The sequence below is a fragment of the Furipterus horrens genome, unplaced genomic scaffold (genome assembly GCF_987537825.1).
Source record: "Furipterus horrens unplaced genomic scaffold, mFurHor1.1.pri manual_scaffold_5, whole genome shotgun sequence".
Lineage (NCBI taxonomy): Eukaryota > Metazoa > Chordata > Mammalia > Chiroptera > Furipteridae > Furipterus > Furipterus horrens.
The window spans coordinates 132,078,882-132,098,672 of NW_028327175.1; positions in this window are offsets into that span (position 1 = coordinate 132,078,882).

Consider the following 19,791-nt stretch of genomic DNA (forward strand, 5'->3'; position numbering starts at 1 on the left):
TCATTGGTTCAAAAGGCAGTTCCATTTTTAGTTTTTGAGGAAATTCCATATTGTTTTCCATAGTGGCTGCACCAGTTTGCATTCCCACCAACAGTGCACTAGGATTCCCATTTCTCCACATCCTTGCCGACACTTGTTGATTGTTGACTTGTTGATTTGTTGATGATGGCCATTCTGACTGTTGTGAGGTGGTATCTCATTGTAATTTTTATTTGCATCTCTCTGATAGTTAGTGATGTTGAGCATTCTCTCATATATTTATGGACTCTTTCTATATCTTCCTTGGAGAAGTGTTTGTTCAGATCCTTTGCCCATTTTTTTATTGGATTGTTTGTCTTTTTGGTGTGGAGACATGTAAGTTCTTTATATACTTTGGAGATCAATCCCTTGTCTGAAGTATCATTGGCAAATATGTTTTCCCATATGTTTGATTTCTTCCTGATGTTTTCTTTTGCTGAGCAGAAACTCTTTAGTTGGATGTAGTCCCATTTGTTTATTCTTTCCTTTATTTCCCTTGCCTGAGGAGATATATCAGTGAAAAGTTTGCTATGCCGGATATCTGAAAATTTCCTGCCTATGTTTTCCTCTAGGACTTTTACGGTGCCATGGCTTACATTTAAGTCTTTGATTCATCTTGAGTTATTCTGGGTATGGTGTAAGTTGGTGGTCTAGTTTTATTTTTTTACATGTCCCTGTCCAGTTCTCCCATAATCATTTGTTGAAGAGGGTCTTTTCACTCCATCTTATGTTCCTTCCCCCTTTGTCAACTATTAGTTGACCATATAGACCTGGGTTTATTTCTGGGCTCTCTATTCTGTTCCATTCATCTTTATGTCTGTTCTTATCCCAGTATCAGACATTTTGATTACTGTGGCCTTATAGTATAGTTTGATATCAGGTATTTTGACTCCTCCTACTGTGTTCTTCTTCCTCAAGATTGCTGTGGCTATTAGGCTCTTTTTTGGTTCCATATAAATTTTTGAAGTATTTGTTCTAGGTATGTAAAATCCGTCGTCATCGTCGTCAGCAGCTGTCCATCTCGAGAGACGATGGTGTAGCTTCTTAAGAGTCTATCTGCATCGCCGAGAATGGCTGTGCAGTCCGACTCGGGAGTGACACGGTATCTGTCTCCTCCCGTGTTGAATCGACATCTTGCGATGACGCTGGAGTGTCCTCTCCAGTGAAGCTGAAGCTACAGAGCCTGGGCGGGGTGATATGGAGGGTCTGCTGTTGCCCATGCAGCAGACCCCACCTCTCTTCGCAGCTGAAGGGTCCAAGGGAAAGATGGAGTCAATACAGCTTGGCTTCAGGTGCGCCGCAGGAGTTGCCGGTGATGACTACAACATCAAACCGCCTTAGGGACTCCGACTCCGGATTTTCTGTCGGGGTTTACTCCCTTAGCCTTTCCCCTGAAGAGGTATGCCGCAAGGCAGCGGAGGTTTTTTGGAGTCAGAGTTTTCCTTCTCTGATGTGCCCTGACTGGAAAATCGAACCAGCGACACTTAGCTCGCAGGCCGACGCTCAATCCACTGAGCCAAACCAGCCGGGGGTGGGGGGGGTATGTAAAATATGACATTGGTATTTCAATGGGGATTACATAAAATTTATAAATGGCTTTGGGTAGTATGGCCATTTTGATTATGTTGATTCTTCCCATCCATGAACATGGTATATGCTTCCATTTATTTGTATCTTCCTTATTTTCTTTCTTCAGTGTTATGTAGATTTCTGAGTACAGATCTTTTACCTCCTTGGTTAAGTTTATTCCTAGGTACTTTATTTTTGTTGTTGTTATGGTCAATGGGATTTTCCATCTAGTTTTTATCTCTGATACTTTATTGTTGGTGTACAGAAATGCCTTCGATTTCTGAATATTGACTTTGTGCTCTGCTATTTGGCCAAATTCACTTATTAGGTCAAGTAGTTTTTCATGGAGTCTATAGAGTTTTCTCTGTACACTATCATGTCATCTGCTAATAATGACAGTTTTACTCCCTCTTTTCCAATTTGGATGCTTTTTATTTCTCTTTCTTGTCTGATTTCTGTAACTAGAACTTCCAAGACTCTGTTGAATAGGAGTGAAGAGAGTGAACATCCTTGTCTTGTTCCTGACCTCAGAGGGAATGCTTTCAGTTTTTGCACATTTAGTATGATGTGGGCTACAGGTTTCTCTTATATGGCCTTTATTATGTTGAGGTATGCTCCCTCTATTCCCATTTTTCTGGGTGTTTTCACTATAAATGGGTGTTGTGCTTTATCGTATGCTTTTTCTGCATCTATTGATATGATCATGTGGTTTTTGTCCTTCATTTTGTTTATGTGGTGTATTACGTTTGTTAATTTGCAAATATTAAATCATCCTTGCATCCCTGGGATGAATCCCACTAGTTTGTAGTGTGTGATCTTTCTAAAGGGTTGCTGGATTGGGTTTGCTAATATTTTGTTGAGTATTTTAGGACCTGTGTTCATCAGTGATATTGGCCTGTAGTTTTCTTTCTTTGTTGTGTCTTGACCTGGTTTTGGAATTAAGGTAATACTGGCTTCATAAAATAAGTTTGGGAGTCTTCCCTCTTTTTGGATTTTTTGGAATAGTCTGAGAAGGATAGAAGTTAGTTCTTCCCTAAATGTTTTGTAAAATTCACCTGTGAAGCCATCTGGTCCAGGGCTTTTGTGTGCCGGAAGTTTTTCGATTACTTCTTCAATTTTACTAGTTGTTATTGGTCTGTTCAGGCTTTCTGCCTCTTCTTGATTTAGTTATGGAAGATTATATGTTTCCAGAAATTTGTTCATTTCATCTAGGTTGTCAAATTTCTTGCCATACAGTTGTTTGTAATAATTTCTTACAATTCTTTGTATTTCTGTGGTATCAGTCATGATTTCTCCTCTTTCGTTTCTGATTTTATTTATTTAGGTCCTCTCTCTTTTTTTCTTGATGAGCCTGGTTAAAGGATTGTCGATTTTGTTTATCTTTTCAAAGAACCAGCTCCTACCTTTGTTGATTTTTTTGAATTGTTTGTTTAGGCTCTATGTTATTTAATTCTGCTCTGATCTTGGCGATGTCCATCCTTCTATTCGCTTGGGGCTTTATTTGTTGTTGTTCTTCTAGTTCTGGTATTGGTAGCTTTAGATTTTTTTATTTGAGATTCTTCTGTCCTTTTTAGGTATGCCTGCATTGCTATGAACTTTCCTCTCAGGACTGCTTTTGCTGTGCCCCATAGGTCATTGCTATGAACTTTGCTCTCAGGACAGCTTTTGCTGTGTCCCACAGGTTTGGGGCTATTGTGTGCTCATTATCATTAGTTTTCAGAAACTTCTTGATTTCTTCTTTGATGTCACTTTTAGCCCATTCATTATTTAACAGCATGTTATCCATTCTCAATAAATTTTAATGTCTTTGAATTTTTTCCTTGAGGTTGATTTCTAGTTTCAAGGCATTGTGCTCTAGAAGATGCTTGGTATAATTTCAATTTTCTCGAATTTGTTGAGGCTTGTTTTGTGTCCTACCATGTGGTCTTTTTTTGAAAATATTCCATTTGCACTAGAAAAGAATGTATATTTTGTTTCTTTGGGGTGTAAATTTCTCTCTCTCTCTCTCTCTCTCTCTCTCTCTCTCTCTCTCTCTATATATATATATATATATATATATATATATATATATATATATATACATCAATTAATTTCATTTTGTCTAAGGTGTTGTCCAATGCCTCAATATCCTTGGTGTTTCTTTGCTTAGAAAATATGTCCATTGTTTACCATGGGGTGTTGAAGTCCCCTACTATCAGTGTGTGGCTGTTGATATTCTTCTTGTAGTCTTCTAGTATTTTCCTTATATATTTGGGTGTTCGTATGTTGGGTGCATATATGTTTACCAGGGTTATATCTTCTTGATGGATTGGTCCCTTAAGTATTATGAAATGTCCTTCTTTGTCTCTTTTTATGCCCTTTGGTGTAAAATCTGTTTTGTTTGATGTAAATATTGTTACCCCAGGTTTTTTTTTAATGTCCATTTGCTTGACATACTTTTTTACATTCCTTCATTTTTATTCTGTGTAAATATTTTGTTCTGAGGTGTGTCTCCTGTAGACAGCATATATGTGGGTCATGTTTTCATATCCATTCTGCTACCCTGTGTCTTTTGATTGAAACATTTAATCCATTTACATTTAAGGTTGTTATTAACAGGTATGTATTCATTTCCCTTTGTACCTGTGTTCCTCTCCCTCTCTCTTTTTCTTCCTTTTCTTTCTTTTTTTTTTATTATTTTGGTTTTTCAATTACAGTTGTCCCCTTTTCCCCTAATTTCTCCCCCCCACCCAACCTCTCTTTTTCTTCCTTTTCTTAAAGCATTTCTTTAGCATCTCTTGCGATGCTGGTTTGGTGGACATGTATTCTTTTAGTCTTCCTTTGTCTTGGAAACTTCATATTTCATCTTCCATTTGAAAAAAGAGCATTGCCTGGTAGAGTAGTCTTTTTTGTAGGACTTTGTTTTTCATTGTTTGAAATGTTTTTTACCATTCCTTTTGGTTGTAGTGTTTCTGTTGATAAATCAGTTGATAGTCTTATTGGAGCCCCCTTGTATATTATTTGTTATTTTTTTCTTGCTGCCTTTCAGATTCTTTCTTTGTCTTTATGTTGCCATTTTAATTATGATGTGCCTTGGAGTTGGCCTTTTTGGGTTCATCTTCATTGGGACCCTCTGTGCTTCCTGCATTGCATGATTTTTTCTCTCATCAAGTTAGGAAAGTTTTCTCTCATTACTTTTTCAATCACATTTTCTGTCCCATGCTCATGTTCTTCTCCTTCTTGTACCCCTATAGTATGGATATTGTTGTGTTTCATGTTCTCTTGCCACTCTCTTAAACCCTCTTCATTCTTTTAAAGTCTTTTTTTCATTTTGTTGCATTGTCTGGATATTTTTTTTTTTATGTTGTCTTCTAACTCACTGATCCAGTCCTCTGCTTCATTTAGTCTGCTTTTGATTGCTCTACTGTGTTCTTTTATTCAGAAATTGTATTATTCATTTCTTTCTGGTTCTTTTTTTTTAAAAATAATTTATTTATTTGTTTGTTTATTTACTTATTTATTTATTTTTAGAGAGATGGGAAGGAGAAAGAGAGGGAGAGAAACATCACTGTGTGGTTGCCTCTCACTCGCGCCCCCAACTGGGGACCTGACGTGCAACCTAGTCATGTGCCCTGACTGGGAATCGAACCGGCAACACTTGGCTTGCAGGCCGACACTCAATCCACTGAGCCATAGCAGCTAGGGCTTTCTTTCTGGTTCTTATTGATAGTTTCTATGTGTTTTTTATGCTGCTGTAGTTCCTAGTAAGTTCCTTCTAGCTTCCCTGGAGTTCTTTGTAATTTCCCTGCAATTATTTGTAGTTTTCTTTGAGTTTGTTGAGTTCACTGAGCTTCCTCATTACTATTGTTTTGAATTCCATGTCTGATAGGTTGATTGCCTATATTTAATGTACCCCTCCTTCTGGGATTTCCTTCTTTCCTTTTGGTAAGGTGTTGTTCTTGTTTAGTGGGGTTTTATTCTGCATCCCCATTTTGAGTTGTTGGTCTTGTTTGCCTCTGCTTCTTAGATTGATCTGCTTTTGTTTTCTCCCTTTGTGGTGTGACCTTCTGTGGTAGAAATCTCTGTGATTCAGTGATGCAGACTTTTTGATCTCCTTAACTTGGTGCTCTTGGGATGCCCTTTATGTCTTTTTTTAAAACTCTCTAGCAGTATTTGGTTTTGTTTGTTGTGTTGCTCTTTGGTGGATTCTTACTTTAAATTAGCTAAGTGAGAGTCACTCTGCCTACTTCTGATGGTTGTTAAGCTACCTCTTGCTAATGCTTTTGGAGGGGAGTAGTCTGCTTATGAGAGTTCTCCCGTAGCACTGAGGTTGAGTCTTCCCTGGGAGCTGGTCTGCTTCTCCTCCAGATTTTTCTCCAGAACAAATGTCCGAAGTTTTCCAAAGCTCCTCTAGTTCATTTCATCTTCTTTCAGCTGCGGCCCAGGTTGAGCATGGGAAGTGCACTTTTTCCTGCCTGCCAGCAGGCAGCCCAAAATAGCAGGCAGGTGCTAGAGTGGTGGGAGGTGGGGGGCATTACCCTGTGCTGGCATGCAGGCTGGGCATTTCTCTGCATGCTGGTGGGCATGCCAGGAGCATCCTCCCAGGTTGTTGGGTGGGGGCATTCCCTCGCACTGGCTGGCAAGCATGTGGGCCAGTAGCTATCCCCTTTTCCAGTGGGTGGGAGGGCCAGGGTTGTTCTGCTGCACTGGATGATGGGTGTGGGGGCCAAGCATGTCCCTGCAAGTGAGCTCCTGTGTGTGTGCTCCTCAAGAATCTCTCACTGCCCCTAGCCTTTCCTTCCCATCTGCAAAAAAGAATCAATAAATTTAAGAAAGAAGAGAGATAAAAAGTAAAACCAAACCAGCCTTCCAGAGCCTGATATCACCTGGCCAACTCCTGGCTCTGCCAGCAGGCACAACCTGGATCTCCACCTCCACCTCCTCTCAGGGGAGACCCAGGGGCATTGAGAAAACTTTGTCTTCTTTGGTTGCTCTCTGGGGAGCCAAGCCAGCTGGAACTTGCTCCTCTCCCATGTCTCCTCCGTGTAACTCACCAGACAGGTCACTCAAAGGTGGCCTCCTCCGCTGCCAGCAGCACCAAGGCTCAAATCTTATCAGTATCCTGATGTTAACAATGCTCTGTCCACATTCAGCTGAAACTCTAGACCAGTCTCGAGAGCTAGAAGGGAAGCCTCTTCTCACTCACCATCCATCTTCTCTCCTACATAACTGCCTTTATTTTCTTGCTTTTATGATTACCTCTTCATCTATAATCTTTGCCATTTTAATTATGATGTGTCTTGAAGTGGGCCTATTTGGGTTCATTTTGTTTGGGACTTTTTGGGCTTCTTCGATTTGTGTGTGTGTGTTTGTGTTTGTGTGTGTGTGTGTGTGTGTGTGTGTGTGTGTGTGTGTGTTTCCTTCACCACGTGAGGAAAATTTTCAGTTATGATTTCTCCCCATAATGTCTCAATTCCTTGTTCTTTTCCTTCTCAGTCTAGTACTCTTCTGATGTGAATGTTGTTATGCTTGATATTAACCTAGACATCTCTTATACTATCCCCTTTAATTATTTTTTCTTTTTGCTGCTTTTATTGGTCATCTTCATCTGCTTTGTTTTCCAAGTAGCTGGTTTGGTCTTCCATTTCATCTACTCTGTTCTTGATTTCTTTTAGTGTATTCTTCATGTCACATATGGACTTTTTTGTTTTTTGTTTTCTATATCCTTTAAAAAAATTTTATCATCTCTTTGTTGAAGTTCTCACTGACTTCATCCATTCTTCTCCTAAGTTCCTCAAGCATCTTTAATACCAGTTTTTTAAACTTTACATCTGGTAGATTTTTTTTTCCATTTCATTTAGTTTTTTTTCCCCTGGAGATTTCTTTTGTTCTTTCATTTGGGGTATGTTTCTTTGTATCCTCATTTTGGAAGCCTCTTTGTACTTGTTTTTATGTATTAAGTCGATCTACTATGTCTCTCAGTATTGATTATGTGGACTTATGCAGTATGTGCTCTGTGTGGTTCAGTGGTGCTGTCTCCATGATCACTTGAGATGGGTGCTCCAGGAGGGTACCTTGTGTGGTTTATGTAAGCCCTCCTGTTGTAGTTGAGTCTTAATTTCTGTTGAGCCATTCATTGTTGAGTCTGACCGTCAAACTGACTGACTATGAGTTTTTGACCTCAACCACAGTGTACAAGCTGCTGTGTGGAGTCTGATTCTGTGTTATGGAATCATCCCCAGTGGAATCTGGTGTGTGACCAGAACTCCTTTTGGGTATACTGCTTGTGGTGTTATTTGGGTATGCTCTGGTGTAGTCTGAGGCCAGTTACTTGTTGTGTTAGTTCTGGTACCTCCTGGTAGGGACTTTGGTGCACGTCAATGTCAGGCACTGCCTGTGACCACTTCTGGGTTACCTGTGAGGAGCTACAAAGTGATTCAAGATTCATAGGTGCCTGTGCTGGTTCTGGGTACATGTGAGAGGAGCCAACCTACATAAGAAGGCTGGCTTCCACCAGTATAAGGCCTCGGACAGGTCAGGAAAAGATCCAAGGCACCCTATGTTTGCTGCCATCTGCCAGCTGCACATTAGGTTAACTCACTGAGAAAGCCTCAGGTGGTATGTGAGTATCATGAAGCAGGTTCTTGTTGAATCACCAGGTAAGGGCAAGTGGTTTTCACCAGGTTTGATATAGTTCCAAAGTTGGTGCCAGTGCTGGCACTGAGGTAATTCAGCAAAAGTCTCAAGGTACTCTAAGGCCAGCCACCACCTGTCTGGGGCCTGAGGACCTTTGCAATGGGTAAGGGTGTTGGGGAGTCATAAAGATGGACCCAATAGGATTCATTAGGCTACTACAAATTAAGATTTGGCCCAGTAGAAAGAGGAATCTACACAGGGACCAGGGCACCTGTCATGTGTGTGGGGAAAATGGCCCTTGTCCTAAAGCCACACAACTCAATCTTTCCATATGTGTCTCTGGCACCTCCTGAGATTTCCAAAAATTCTTTGAGAGCTTTCCAAGGATGACAGAATCAGGGGCCAATGTGGGCTGCTGCCATCAGATCCCACAGCTGTGTGTAAGCTTGGCAGGGTGGGGTCTCAGGGAGTCAGCAAGATGGGGTTAGTCAACTCTTCAGGCTGATGCCATTGAGGGGTGCCCAATACAGGAATGGTGGTAAATGTGCATATGGGGAAAACAGCCCTCTCTATAAAGCTTCATAACTCAGTCTCACCCTGTGTGAGTCTGACACACTCCAAGTTTTCCCAGTATTCCTCAAAAGTTTTTCAAGAAAAACTGCATTGTGGGCCTAGGCTTGTTGCCATTGGCAAAGTCCACAGATGAGTGCAAGCTTGGCAGGGCCAGGCCTCAGGAAGTAGGCAGGGTGTGGCTAGTGCATCTCCCCAGTCTGATGTAAGGAACGGAGTCTTGGACCCAAGAAAGATGGCATCTGTGAGTAGTGTTGGAGAGGAACTGAGCACAGGGAACATTTGAAGCTGTCCCCTCCACCTCTCTTCCCAAAGTTACACAACTCATTCTCTACCTGTATGACCCCAGTCCCCTCTGAGCTGCCGTTTCTCTGCCAGAGTTCTGGGTAAGTGCTTGTGGGTGAGATTTTGCATGTTGACACTAAGAGAACAACTGGGTTTCCAGCATTCTCCCTGGGAAGGTGAATCCCTATTGATTTTCACAGCTGGATGATATGTGTGCTCCTCTTCCTGGCACTGGTGTTCTGGGTTGTAGGGTTGAGAGCCCTTGCTCCAGAGGGAGAACCTCTGGAGTTGATATATTCCTCTAGATTCTCACAAAGGATGTGGTTGCAGGGCCTGCTTATTTTGCATCTTTTCCCTTTCTACAAGTCTCAATGTGTGTTCTGTAAATTCTTATTTATAAAAGTTTTATTCAGCTTGTCTTCAGTTGGTTATCCAGGTTGATTATTCTATAATTTAGTTGTAATTTTGATGTGGTCCTTGGAAGAGGTGAGTGTAACTTTCACCTACTCTACCACTCTGGATTTATCTCTCTATCCTATATATTGTTATTCACCCATTCTTCTTCTCATTCACTTCCATTTCCCACAAACCACCACATCCTGACAGTCTCCACCTTGATATCTTTATATCTTTTATATTTTCTCACTGTTTACCAACTCCAAATATCATAATCTAAGTGGCCTTTCAATTTACTAAAATTATTCCATTTAAAAAAAAATATATAACTCTTCTCAAACTGGAGGGTAGTTCTTTGTGTTCCAGGGCATTTGAAGGCTCTTAAGAAATGTGGTATATTATTCTGGAGTATCCATTTTACTTGATGTTTAGGACTATGTTTACATATTAAAACAAGTATCAATGGTAAAATTGGACTATTTTAAGATATTTAAAATACTCTCATGCATAGGGTTTACTCTCACCATGCCCTAAGAGTATTAGGGTGTATGAGATTTTTCTTCTTATCATATTGAAAGAGACCATTCTATCCAACAAAATATAAACTTCCCAGCACATCCTATAAGGCCTTGAGATACCTGGCCTTCTCTATTTTTCTGATCTTATTTTTTACTGTGTCTTTTCTCAAAGTCCATGCTCTTGTGACACTTCTACTATGTTTTTGTTTTTGTTCATAGAGTTTTCTTTCAATATTGCCCTTATCCTGTCCCTTTCTATGTGATAAATGCATATTTATTCTTCTAGCTTTAACTACATGTTTACCTTCTCTCTGAAACTTCTACCTCTTCCTACCCAAATAGAGTAACATGGATGCCTCTTTCCCTAATGTCCCCAGTGTCTCTTCTTTCCTCAGATTTCTAATAAATTGATTTTGGTAAAGTTGACATTTAGCTTCAGTGTCACAAACACTAGCAAAAATTCATTTTTAACTGTGTGTGTGTTTCTGTGGAATTTGGAAAGCAATTGCCAGCTAAGGAACTTCCCTGCCTAAACAGCCTCTCAATGGTAACTCATTATGTATAAATGACACATTTAGATGTCCTTGACTCTCTGTCTTGAGCCACAGCACAGGGGCTATATTCAGGGTAAAATCCCAAGATGATTATTTTCCAGCAGTATTCCCTAGACTGACACCAGAGGGACTCTGACAAGGGCTTAGTGGAAGGACCTGCTCTTCTTGCCATCACCTTCTATGAACACTCAGATTTGACACTGGGGGTCCTCTCCTTCCCATCCTTTCTCACTTGATTTGTCCTCCTTTCCTCTTTGGCTTTGAGAAAACTTCTCAACATGACTATTTTTACCTTCCTTTAAAATATTGCAAGATCTTCTAAAGAGTTTGGGGATTTACACACTATTCCCAGAACCTAGCAGTGCCCCTAACATATAACAGATGCTTAGTAAAGGGGAGTTGGTTGGGTGGATGAAGAGAATACTACCGTCTATTTTTAAAGTCAGCCTAAGAGAACTTACCTGTGTTTTAATTTTTTCTTTTTCAGAAAACAAGGGAGTGTCTCACATCCACAGTCTTTCCCTTATTACTTCATGGAAAGAAATATATGAGCATCCCTGAAGCGTATTAGGCTGAGAAGTTAGCTCCTGGTCATCCTTGTCTAGTGATTCAGGAGTGAATATGACTCCATGCACCAAAGGGACTTACAGGCTACCCAAATCCAATAGGACTTCTGCCTTTCCTTTCCAATCACTCGATGTGAATTATTGAGAAAGACATTTACCCACTGCCTTGGTGAACCCACATCATGACTAATCTACTCTCTCAGACTCTGGAGTTTTCTCTGTCATGTCATCTCCAGGCTCTATTTAATTTCCAGGACAAGTAGCTGCCTATATCAGCATTATAGATCTCCATGAAGTGCTTGAGTGACTCCAGGAGTGTGGTTTACACAGATAATTAGAGGATAATCAATGCTGTAGTTATAAATAAAACAAGTAATAAAGCCATCAATAGAGAATGACTAATTCTTCTTGGGAGAGAAAGGGGGGTTAGAAACATATTTGCCAAAAGGGTGATATTTGAATGCAAAGATGAGTAGGAAGCAGAAAAAAGCAACAAGAGGATATGACAAATTCATTAATTAGAAGGGAGGAGCATACACAGAGGAATAAAAGTAACCTTGATCTTTTCTTCAACCCCCAAATTATACAGAATATGTTTATTTACATGTGCTAATGCTTTTTATCTTTTCAAGGGTAATTTTATAGCTATTAAAAACTATTTAAAAGTCTTTTTATATATTAGAATTAAAATGCCTATAAGAAAAAGATAAAAACACTTTGATTAATGATATCTCAATTTATTTATTTATTTATTTATTTTGATATCTCAATTTAGAACAATTAAAAATGCCATCTGGAAAGTCATCAGCAGAGATTCTTCTACTGCTCTCTTCTCTTTCTTCTCCTTCAGCCCAACTTCCTCTGTCATTCAGACCCATGCATGCACATGCTGAGAGCAGTGGGGATATTCAGCCCCTTAGCAAGGTAGACACTGGCTTAAGATGGGTTATATCTTCCACTGGTGACATAGAGTCTGACTCAGAATTCCTCTGCACAGTCTTCATTGGGTGACATCATGCACATTCTGTGTTGTGATTTGTTTAGAGTATGTGAGTGTGAACTTTCTTTAGGTACAGGAAGCAAAGAAAGGAAAGTAAGTTTAAGAAAACAATGATGATCTTTAAAATTCGGTCAAATTTTAAACAAAATGTGCCAACCTGTTTCATATTTCTGCTTATTTGGAAAGACTGCTGTTGAGCAGTCTTGACTGGCTCCTTCAGGTAGAGCAGAGGCCCTTTTTATGCCTTTGATGCAGAGCTTTGTGATGAAGTTTGGTGAAATAAACCCCTTGGAGATCATAGGCTGATGCAGCTCTGGAAAGCCAGAGAAAACTTTCTGCTTTTAAAGAGCTCCTGTGATTAGGTTACTCCCACTCAGATCATCTCATTAATATTATGAACTATATTATTTAATCCCCACTGGAGAGTTTTATTTCAAGTATGATAAAACAAGCTCAGAAAATTGTTCCTTGTCTAAATTCTCAGCACTATCCAGGTGGAACAAAATATTACGTAGGCAAGTTTGATGCCAAACACCACCATACAGTAAAAACATAGAAGAAAGAAAATAGGGGATGAAGAAAAAGACCAGTGAGCACTGGCCTGGCATCAAAGCCTGTGATTGTCTCTGTTGTGGCACATTAACATGTCTGAGCAACAGTTGACCCCAGTAAGGGGACCTGGCAAGATAAAGAGAGTAATAGCAGTCATATGGCAAAAGTATTAGGGTTTATAGATGTAATAAATCAATTAAAAAATAAAATAGTGAGGTTGGGAGGAGAGAAACAGCTTTCCCAACATCCAAATTTAACAAATTTGTTTTGATTCAGCCTTCCACTTTTTAGTCCAAGCACTATATCATGTCAAAATGTTCCTGTCTTGAAATAGAAGCCTTCAGGGAGATGAGGCATCATCTGTTCCCTTCACTTCCTGCCCTTATAAAATACAGTCTTTTGGAAATTTTTCTTTGGCTTCTTGGGTTTCAGCATCTAGGGGATGCCATGGTTCAGAAAGAACGCATGTTCTCCTCAGGTCTACACTGCTCCAGATCCAGGGAACCATCTCTTGGCCTCAAGTTCTTAATCTTGGTGGGGTGAGCTGGACTCTTAACCTCCTTTACAAATCATGATGACTTTGTGAACAGGGAGGCTGGCCTTGTAAGCTGAAAATGACATTCCTGGCTGCTGCTTCCTTCTCTTGGTATTTTAATCCTCAGGGATATGGCTCATGGCTTTTCTTTTTTTTTTTTTTTAATTAAAAAAGATTTTTACTTCTCTGAGACTTGGGAGTCTTGAGATTTTATTGCAAAAAGAATAATTCTGTGTGGTTTTAGACAGCATCACTTTGAGTAATTCAACTCTCACTTATCCAAACACAAATAATTGAGGACTGTTAGACAAACTGGGCCTCATGTGATAAAGGTTTTGGTCCAGAGTTTATGTCTGTCCTGTGTACTGATCTTATTTTTACCTAGTCATCTTACCGAGTTAGCCTGACCCTGTTAGTTTACCTTATAGGTGTGCATATCATGCATGTGTATGCAGATGCATGTGCATATGAGCACATGTGTATTCATGGGGTTAGGTAAAGAGAGGAAAGTTTCCAGCTATTTATTAAGTGTGTAACAAGTGAAGTTCAGGGATAAGTAAGAGTAATTCTCTTTGGCAAAAACATGCCTGTTTGGGTCTGCTTCTCATTTTGGACAACTTGAAAAGGCAATCACTCAAGTTTTATTGATGCCAAAGAGTTTTTTACTGTCATCAATATGGATGACAAAAATGCAGTTGTTGACATCTTATTTCTTGGGAAGGGGGTTCTTTCAGATAACTGTGAGCCCTCAAGCATCATATATTCTGAAACAAGGTGGTTCCACTTGATAGGTGAGCATGTTCAATGCATGACATACAGCTGATCTTATAAACATGTTGCTAAATCCAGGGTAGTCACATCTGTATTCATCATTTCCATTCAAGATTTCTTCCATGGCTCTAAGACTGATCTCTTTGGTCTTGGTTTTACTCAAAGGTGTGTGAAATTCCAGCCAAGATGGAGGCCTAGACAGACACGCTGCATCTCCCTCCACAACTAAGGAGGAATACAACTACCTCAATCTAGAGATAACCAGAAGTTCAAGAAAATTTAGCTGCATGGATGTCCAACAAACAAAAATATAAAGAAGAAATACTCATCCAGACAAGTAAGAGGGGCAGAACCGGAGTGGAGAGGACACAGTGTGGTAGAGGCAGCAGCTGAGGCAGCGGTAAGCTGGTGGAAAGCGCAGTCACACATGTTAAAAAGTGGGGAGGGACATCTGGGGAGTGTTCCCAGCTCCTCACCAGATGGCGCAGCTCACAGTCCCAGTACCAGGGAAAATTAAGCTTCATTTCTTCTGACTGTGCAAACCAGTGGGGGTTGGGGTGAAGGAAGAAACTGCAGGTCTCGCAGCAGAGTCCACTTGTTTAAAGGGCCCCCACCATCCTACAATGTCCTCAGACCTATCCACTCTGGGAATGACTACCAGGGCAATAATTAGAGAAGCGCCAGTCACCTACAAAGTGGGAGAAGTGCCTGGAAAAGGGGTGAATGCTGCGCAAGTGACATTGTTCCCTCTCAGACTCTTTCCCCACATACAACGCCAAAACGTGGTGAAACAGGTTGCCCTGTACTGAAGAATACCTAAGGCTCCGCCCTTTACAAAGTAGCAAGAGCGACAGCTCTACCTAAGACACAGAGGCAAACAAAAACAGGAGCCTGTCAAGATGAGGAGACAGAGAAGTATGTTCCCAAAATAGCAATGAATCAAGGTTTCAGTGGGAGAACTAAGCGACGAGGAGATAGCTTAACAGACAAGGAGATAGCCAACCTAATAGATGCAGAGTTCAAAACACTGGTGATAAAAATGCTTACAGGCTTGACAGTATGGCAAACACATAAGGGAAGATGTAAAGTCTATGCTAAATAAAACAAAGAAAAATCCACACAAAACCAAAAGTGAAGGAAAGTAAACTGGGGTTCAAATCAATGATTTGGAACATAAGGAGGAAAAGAGCAGTCAACCAGTGCAGAATGACAAAACAAGAATTGAGAAAAATGAGGAGAGGCTTAGGAACATCTGGGACAACTTTAAACATGCCAACATCCAAACCATAGAGGTGCCAGGAGGAGAACAGGAAGAGCAAGAAATTGATAACTTATGTGAGGAAATAATAAAAGAAAACTCCCCATATTTGGTGAAGGAAATAGACATACAAGTCCAGTAAGCACAGAGAGTCCAAAATAAACTAGACCCAAAAAGGACCACACCAAGAAATATCATCATTAAAATGCCAAAAGTTAAAGATAAAAAGAGAATCTTAAAAATAGCAAGACAAAAGCAGAGTTACCTACAAAGAGGTGCTTATAAGATGAACAGCTGATTTCTCAGAAGAAACTTTGCAGGCAAGAAGGGACTGGCAAGAAGTATTCAATATGATGAAAAGCAAGGACTTACAACCAAGATTACTCTATCCAGCAAAGCTATCATTTAGAATGGAAGGGCAGATAAAGTGCTTCCAAGACAAGGTAAAGCTAAAGGAGCTCATCATCACCAAGCTATTATTATATTAAATGCCAAAGGAACTTATGTAAGAAAAAGAAGATCAAAATTATGAACAATTAAAATGGCAACAAACTCACAACTATCAACAACTGAATATAAAAAATAAGAAAAAATCCAACTAAGCAAACCAGAATAGGAAGAGAATCATAGGTATGGGGATCATTTGGAGGGTTATCAGCTGGGAGGGGGAAGGAGGAGAAGTGGGGAATTGGTGCAGGGACTAAGAAGCATATTGGCTGGTACAAAATAGACAGGGAAAGTTAAGAATAGTATAGGAAAGGGTGAAGCCAAAGAATGTATATGCATGACCCATGGACATGAACTAAGGAGGGTGGGATTGCTGGAGGGAAGGAGGGTACTGAGCAGAGGGGAGCAAAGGGGAAAAATTAAAATTACTCTAACAACATAATCAATAAAATATACTTAAAAATTAAATATAACAAGTCATTTAAAAAGTTTAAAAAATGCTTGAGATAACGTTTAAATCACACATGAATGCTTTTGCCTTCTATTCACATTATATATGTATATATATTTACTTCATTAAATTTTATTTTTCAATTACAGTTTATATTCAATATTATTTTGTATTAATTTCAGATGTACAGTATGATGGTTCTAATCACACTATATCTATACCTGGTGGGACAAAAGTAGATTTACAGTTGTTTGTATGGAAAATAATAAAATAATTACTAAGTAATAATACAAGAATAAACACTGTTTCATGTACCCACAACTGTACATGTACTTTTGCCTCACCCTGTATTCTTGCTACGAGTGCTTTGTCTGTGGTAGGTAGACTTGGACTCTGCTCTCTCTAGCCCCATTTTCATTAGGTTTTCTAGATTATTTTGGTTTCCCTTTCAGGGTGATTGAGTAGTGAGCTCCTACAGGTACTCAGCACTCAAAAACCCACCAAGCTTTGGGAGTGGGGCATGGGCAGGGCGGGGGGAAGCAAAGGGCGAAATTTGGGACAACTGTAAAAGAACAACAATTAAAAAACCCACCATGGTTCCCAGCAAGTGCTCACTGGCCCTGATGGGGCCGGGAAAAAGACACAGGGGGAAAACAGCTGGCATGGTGCTGTTGACAGCAGCCTTCCGTTCATGGTGAGAGGGCAAGGTTGTGTGTCAAGGACATCCAAGATGAGAGTGTGAAACTGGCTTTACCAGTGTGGAGCTGCTCTCTGTGAGCAGAGGGCTAAGCAGGGCCTTGGTGCCTACTCCTCAAGATGGGGGCCAGGCTGATCTTATGAAGGGAGTTCTGTTTTCCTCAGGCCAAATCCTTGCAGGATCAAACCAGATCTACAGGAAGCTGAGTCATGAGCTGCTGCCAAGGCTACTCTCCACTCAGAGGAACATTGGGAAGCTCGTTGCGAGTTATGAAAATCCACATTGTAAGAATACAGGTACTTACTACCCCAGGAAGGAAATGGGGTGACCTATACAATAACATTAGACACTGAGTAACTCCATGGAATTCAACGTTTTAACTATATCTTGCTTAAAATTAAGAATTAAATAAAATGATGGAATGAATGGAAAGGATTTGTCCCTTGGAGCCAATTTCAGAAATTGAAATTTCCTCTTGCCAAATCACCCTCTTCAGCCACTTTATTTTTAGTGATGCTCTTGTCAATCCCCACTGAAATCTATATTAAATAAGATTCTCAAGCCACCGAAGATTTTAACAAGATCCAAATATTTTTCTCAAACCACCTCTTCCATTATTCACTTAAATCCTTGCTTCTCCCTCTGGATGAGTGTAATAATGCCCTCAGTCACTACAGTGGTGAGTCAAAAACCTTGATGCATGTTTGTGGCCCCAGCTACAGACACCCAACCAGCACAGGACCAGCCATCATGGAGGCTATGTTGGGAGTTTTGGGAGCTTGGATGGTCTGGCATATCCCTGCTGACTTCACATGAGGCTGACTTCACCCCTTGGGGTCAAGAAATGCCTTCTATGAACTTCTTATCAGAAAGAACATTTTAAAAGAAACCATTTGTCAATGGTGAATGTAGCATACTCTGTTCCCCTCTCATAAGTCTGAATTCATGAAGTACAAAATAACTCTGAAAGGCCTTTAATATTTCCACAGGTTCCCAAACTCTGTTCATGACATGGTTGTTTGCCTTGCTCCTTTCTGACATCACTCACAAAATGTTCTCTGCAATCAATGGTTCCTTACATATCTACGCCACTGAAGTCATACTACATGCAAAAAATCTGAAGTTTAAATGAATGTGCTGACTACTAAAAGCCAACAAAGATATTTTTTACATGATCTTGCCACACATGAGGGAACTGTGGGTCTGAGCCTGTCCCAAAGCAACGGTCTAGGTTTTCTCTGCAGTAGCCTGTTGCAACAGCCCTGCCCAGCAAGGCTGCTCCACATAGCACCATATCAACCCAGTTAAACCCTGTGTCTTCTGAATTTTGAATATGAGACACACAGAGGAACAGCAACATTGGGATAGCACACACAAAATGAGAGAGAGAGAGAGAGAGAGAGAGAGAGAGAGAGAGAGAGAGAGAGAGAGAGAATGAGCATAAGCCCTTAGATGACAGAGCCCATGGGAGCAGAGGCATATTTGATTATTAGAACAACAATAAAAAAAATCCACCATGAAGAGGGGAAAAAAAGCTAAGTTGCCATGTGAAGAACAAAGGGGCAAGGCAGTGGACACCTTATGTGGAGGAGTGAATAATGCTCAAAGGGCAACTGGGCTGCATTTCCAACATTTTTAGTTGGTAGATGTTGACTACTCCTCTTTACTTCCCAGTTAAGATGAGCTGACTTAGGCTAGGTAACTTGAAGCTGTCTCTAATCTTCACTGCCTGGGAGACTCTACCTGCCGAAGAGAGATTTCCTTAGGTGAGCCATCTGTTGGAAGTGAAATGATAAGCTTCACAGGATTAGACAAAATCAACAGCATTTGGTGATTCATCAGATGAGAAAACAGCAAACAAAAAAGGTGAACCCTGATGTCCAATCTCTGCTTGGCTACAGCCACAACACCAAGCTGAGAGGCAGGGGAGAGGCAGACCTGGACAGGCACTTTTACTTTAGTGAAAACGTGATTCTGAAGCCTCTTTAAAATATTTTTCCACTTCTTGCTCCTTATTTTCTTCCGTTTTTTTCCTCTTTGTCCTCTCCTGCGTGGAGACACATCTATTCAACCTTTCATCAACTTCCCTGGTATTTTTATTTTAGTCCTCCTGGCCCATTTCTCTAAGGAATTTATGTTATCACATTCCAACTGAGGGTAAGGAGTAGTCAGTGTAATTAGTTGGTGACTCCTTGGAGTGAAAAAGTTCTGCCAAAAGTGTTTTGAGTTCAGGGTGAGTGCCTGAGTCATTTCTGAGTTCTGACCTACAAGCCCAAGGGCAGGATATCACAGAAATTAATAACTGGTTTCTTTTCTGAAGTCAGTTTCTCTCTGAAGGTCAGTAGTGAGATAGTGTATGTGGGAGCATAGTTTTGCAAACCAATATGAATAACAACACCATAGTGTTACTATGTGCCAGGCTCTATTCTGAGCACTTCCATGTGTTTACCCATTGGCTTTTCACAACAACCACATGAAGAGGTACTTTATTATCCCATTTACTGGATGTGGAAACTGAGACAGAAAGGGGTTGATCAAGTTGCACAAAGACCAGGTGAGTGTGTGATGTACCATGCATCATGATTTTGAAATTGTGCTCTATGTCCATGTCACAGCACTTGGCCTTTCCATGAATCTCTACATTTTTCTTCATTCCTCATCTAATGAATCCTAGGCTTGGCTGTATATAGAGTTCCCTCCATACTAGAGTTAATTTAAGTTTAAACCAGCATCTACAATAGCCTTCAACTTCTTAGGAAAAACGTCTTCCTATAGACTTAGTCAATAAGAGGAATCCACTCAGAGAAGTATTTTGCCTGGGCATGGACTCTCATAAGGTTGGCCAATCCTACCTGCACAGTCTGCTATCCCTTCCATAAATTGCAGGGAGTATGACACTTCAGAATTCTGCTGATGGTGAGGTGAGGTTGACAAGGATGAATTAAGGATCCTCCAAGATCCAAAACTTCCTACAAAGACACATTTGATT